This window comes from Gossypium raimondii, chromosome 13 (genome assembly GCF_025698545.1).
Source record: "Gossypium raimondii isolate GPD5lz chromosome 13, ASM2569854v1, whole genome shotgun sequence".
In the NCBI taxonomy this organism is placed as follows: domain Eukaryota; kingdom Viridiplantae; phylum Streptophyta; class Magnoliopsida; order Malvales; family Malvaceae; genus Gossypium; species Gossypium raimondii.
The window spans coordinates 1,580,571-1,586,570 of NC_068577.1; positions in this window are offsets into that span (position 1 = coordinate 1,580,571).

Sequence of the window (6,000 nt, forward strand, 5' to 3'; positions counted from 1 at the left end):
TGAGTACCCTACAGTGGAGTTGGTTATTGAGTAAGATTATTTTGTGGCGGTGTTGATTTTGGTTTTTGTTATCATGTTCAGGCGCTTTATTAAGTTTTGGTAGTTTTGTTAGCTCTTATGGAAGCTTGGAGGCTTGTGGTATATGGTTTTGGTTAAGGTTTCTATCATGGTGTTTGTGTGTGTGTGTGTGTGTGTGTTTTCCAAGGCTTTTATGGTGTTGTAAGCATTGTATGGTGTTCTTTTCCTTCCTACCTTGAAGGTATATGTGTTTGAGGTGTGTCTAAACCTTTTTCTCTTTTTTAATAAAATTTATTGGCCTAGCAAAAAAAAAAAAAAAAATTTGTCTTGGAAAAATCTTTCTCCGAAAAGACTAGCTCTTCTTCCTAGTTTTTGAATTGAATCATGAAACCCATAGTTGATTACGAACCATCTTCAATCACTCTCATGTTCCACTTTTCAAATTGAAATAAGATTGCATAAACATTTTCGCCACTTCCTTGACACACAGGATAGTGTATGTTGTAAATACCCATTAATATGCCTACCATCCTTTTTCAATAGCACTCTCTTTACCTTGATCTTCCCAACTACCACGAAACTTGTTAGGTCTTTATTCTGCTCATCCCCTTCCTTTAAGATTGATTATGTCCAATCTGGGGTTTTCTAATGGCAACTAGTCAACTTTTATCACTTTGCTCACAAAATGTAAACAGTAAATCAACGAAGGAAACAAATTGATTTAAAGTAGGGGTGAATGCAAAATTGGGGGCAAGCACGGGCCCTCACCCTCCAAAATGAAAAATTATATTTCAATCCCCTTAAACTTATTAAATTATAAATTTGTATATGATAAATTGCATTTTACCTCCCTAAAATGAAAAAAAAAATCTATTTAATCCTTTTAAAAAATGTGAAATTATAAACTTATACAAAATCAAATTATAAAAGTTTATAATTAATTCCCACCTTCCTAATTGAAAAGTATGCAACAATCTTATCCGATTCCATTTAATCACTTAATAATTAATGACATATTACAAATGTCAAAATAAAACATAGATGAGAAGATATCCAATTTCTTATCTGCCAAATTCTAGGCAAAGTAGAATGACAGATGCCTACAACCCTATTTGCCAAATTATTTCATCCACAAACTTGGACATAGAAATTCTTTGAATATAAAATTTATAGTCAAAACATATCATTCCAAAATCATAAAAAATTACAAAATTATACTCATCATGTAATTGTTGGGTTTCCCACTTAAAATAAAAAAATTTATTTAAATTTTTAAAATTTTAAATTAATAAAAATAAAATTATATATTAATCCCTAAAATAATAAAAAATTAATTTTATCCTTTAGAAATTATAAAATATAAGATATCCAAATTATATCTTTACTATCGTAAAAATTAAAATTTAATTTCGACCACCTAAAAGACTTCTCTACCTTCATCCCTGTATAAAAGTTAAAGGATTAGAATGAGTCAATTTTATTTATTAACTATAAAAAAAAACTAATAGAATGCTTTATGGTTTTACTTTCATTTAAAATTCAATTTCACTTTGATTTTAATTGAAACTAGATTTTACCATATTAGTGAACGAAAATATTTTATATTAAAAATATATTTATAAAATATTTAATAAATGATTATTAGTGGGGTGACAATGATATTTTATAAGAACTTGTCGGTCTTGTATTTGATATCTAAATAATATTTTTCAATTGTTTTATTTGAAGATTATATAAAAATATGAAAGGATGAAAATACCCTTACAATAATATTTGTTATCCTTTAAAATAAAAGTATTTTAATAATTTCTCGATTAAATTGATATTGAATCAACTCGTGACACTAATTCAATTACTCGTATAGAAAAAAAAAAGGGAAAAGTCTGTTTCAGTACGAGAAACTTGTTAGATCTACTATTGAATTTCAAGTTGTTTATTAATTAGAAATAATTATTTTAATTATCTTCAGTTGGTTCCAATAGAAAATAAATAAAATTGAAGCAAGTGGGAGTGAAAATTGTCATAGCCAAGCAAGCGTATTTCCATCTTATAATTTGAAATTATAATTTATTTTCTAATTGTTTTGGGGCTCATATTCATACACCACAATCTTAAACCACGAGTTATTTATAATTATATTTAGATTTATATAGTAAACGGAAGTTAAAATATAATTTTATCATTACTAATTTAAAATTTTATAGATTATATAGGGTGATAACAATAGACAAAGGGATGAAATTTCTGGTGATCCAAATAACAAAAAGATTCGTTTCAAGGACCCGGAGTCTAATATTAAAGATGTGATGGCTGTCGGCGCAACACTGATTCCAATCCTGTCTTGGAAAGATATGGTTATGGGGAAAGGCTCCACCGTTTCTAATGGGGACAGAGATTCGAACACTGCCAATGAGACTTTCTCCCTCCTGGAAGGTGGCGTTAAAAAGTCATTAGTCAGTGGCATTCCCGCTATTGATTTCTCAGATAGAGTTCAAAAATTATTAGTTAATGGCATCAATTCATTTGATATTAACATTTAAATTTATCATTTCATGTCATTCAACATTACAATAGAATTGACCAAATAATGCCATTGGTTAACTGCCAATCTTTATACCATTTAAACAATCAAAGCCATTTATGTATCAAACATGTATACCTTTGACATTAAGCTATTAAATTTTCATGTTCAATCAATTTTAACCTTTTAACTTACCAATCAGATCTCTTTCTGGAGTTTACTGACTCATTCGTATTTAATTTAGCCCGCAAGGCTCGATTCTAAATGATCGCATAATCTTATTCTAAATGGATCGCATAATCTTTTATATACTTTCTTATCAAGAAATGAATTACATATATGCACTCATATAGTTCCATATTATTACATCATTTCATATATTATTATCAATTCACAATTTCATACCATTTCAATTCAAATCATACAATATATTAGTTTACCAAATATCATTTTATATCATTTTTTGTTTTCAAGTTTTGATTTTAATATTTCACCCAATGAAATCTAGTAAAACAGATTCGGATACACGAATTAACTACACCACATCAAGATAGCTTGTATGAGCAAAACTACACCACACCAAAGCACTAAAGTGCCAAGCCTGTAAGCATCAAATGCATATTCATATGCAAATGCATCCCTCCACCACACCAAGTACTCCGTAGAGACAAATAATACTTGATGATCTGCAACAGATGCTGGATTTCAATATAACCTGTCATAATCTCCATACCATCAAATATCCTGTACGAGCGCGCATAAGACCCTATTGGCATGCCAATTGTATCTTAACATTTTACTGAATTCACATGGGCATCAAGTATTCATATTTGCATTATCATACCCTATAATCATTCATATTCACATATTCATATCATGTAATCATTTACATTTACCTATCATACCCTGTAATCGATCACATTTGTATTTTCATACCCTGTATACTGTACGATAACATAACAATCATTTATCCCATTTCATTTCAATTCAATCCAATTAATATATAATCTCACATCCAATTTCAAAATCAAATTTCAATTCATCATCCGAACACAATATCTCATATCATATAACATGTTTGAATTTATTCTTATATTAAAAATCATGTCCCTCTAAATCATACTACTTTCCATTTTATTTAACTCAGTCCACTATCTCGATAATCAATATCAATCATAGCAAATCAATTCATACGATTAATATTAACTTACCTCGATATTCAATCATGCAATATAACATGGATATGAAAAGAAATAAATTGAACTTGAATCATAAAAGTATAAACTGATATCTCGCGTCACTCGTCAACGGCTCTCGCTTTTCCTTTCCCTCTCAATGGTGTGTACAATAATACGACAGGTAAAATATATCAATTTCCATCAAATTCACATTTAAATACAATGTCAAGCATATTTTACATTTTATTCAATTTAGCCCCTAAACTTGGGCTAGACATATCTTTCGATATTTAGTTTCGGATCAAAATCCGATTTCACATTATTTCATTAGGGACCCTATAATTTTATTCCTAGCATAATTTCATAACATGTTTTCAATTTATTCAGTTTGGTGCCTAATGTAACAAAGTTAACAACCATGCTTATTAAGCTTTACAATTTAGTCATTATTATAATCTAAGCTTAATTTCTATCAATTTCAAGTCTAATTCTTCAATTTCTCAACAATGGTAACTTGTTAAAATTTCAACAATTAAACAAATTGATACATGAGCTAGCTAAATCAAGCTTCCATGACCATAAATCTATAAAAATTACATGAAAAATAACTTAATTACCTATGGATTTTGGACATGGCCGAATGGATGAAAGTTTGAAGCTTTCTCCTATTTTTATTTTCTTTGGACGATGGAGGAAGAAAGATGAGTTCCTACTATATTTCCTTTTATACTTGGATTTTTGCTAATTAAGCTTAGTTAATTAGTTAAATTAATGTTTTATTTTACTTAAAACCATTAGCTTATCCACTAATTCATGATGGAAAATGGTTAAATAACCATTTTGGTCCTTGGTATACTTGCTGTCTAGGCCCTCAAGCCTTTTGTTAATTAAAATTAGCAATTAGACTTTTACAATTTAATCACTAAGCCTTAATTAATCATTTTTTCGACTAAATTACTTAGCTGAACTTCACTAGATCTTCATAATAACTCCATAAATATTTCTATTTAATATTTACGAACTCGGTTTACAGAAATAAGGTTTTAAAACTGTATTTTTTGACACCAGTAAAAATCAAATCGTTACATTTCATCTAACAATTATTCCAAAAAACTCTCATATAAAATGCATCACAATTTGAAAATAGAGACCAAATATCCTCCAAAAAAAAAAGAGTTGTATGAAAGGAAATGCTTAACTTTTATTTGTTTAAACATTACTAAATGTCATGAAATCAATTTTTTTTAAAAAAAATTAATGGACTTATTCAAGGCATTCAAAGTAAAAACGGCATAATATATTGGTTCTATCTACAATTTTAGAGTTAATAACTTTTGGAGTAATATTCGCTCTATGTAATGTTCCATTCTCAATTAATGTGGGTTTGGATAGGCGATTAGATGTGGTGTGATGCGTTTAGCTTACTTTTTGTCTCGTGCTACAGTATTGCTACAGTATCTAATCTCACTGCCATCGCTATTTTTACACTAATCGCGGGTAAACACACCGCCCATCCAAACCCACCCTTAATCTTCATCCATTATAATGTTTTTGTAATACCTTTCACCCGCATCGATAATAGATTTGAGTAAGAGATGCTATATTTAAACACTAAACTTAGCACTTAAACTCATCCTCGTTTCATTATAACCAAGGTAACTTATAACACAAAACATTATCATTCATACATAATTAACATTATTACTAATAAACCTAATTACATGTCAAACTAAGGTTCAAATTTTATATTTCAAAGGGTTTGAACTTGAAGCTTGAGAAGTGATATGATTCTGATTGATGTAAGTATCTTTCATATTTAATCAATTTAGTATAAATATATTTCGTACTTATAATAAATGAATTATTAATTATTATAATTGATGCATATAATTTATTTACAAATTAAAGTAATTTAAAATTTATTTTTTAACAATAACTTTTTATACTATAAAATAAAAGGATAAATTTAAGAAAAAAATGATTAAAATGGAAATCAATTCTTTAATGTAATAATTAAAAGAAAAGATTTGCACCCAAGAGGATTGGGGGCAAATTGGTAATTAGAAATAAACTAACCGGGTCATACCATACCCTAACCGATCCATCAAGTTGCATAAGCCTCGGTTTATTGTGTTCCTTGTCAACTCGGTTTAGCGGAAACCAATTAGAGGTAAGCTGATTTTTTATTTTATTTTATAAAATTATGAATTTCTAAAAATATGATTTATTGCACTGTTAAAATGTTGATAGCTTTTCTTTTCTTATTTTTTTTGTTTTAGTTAG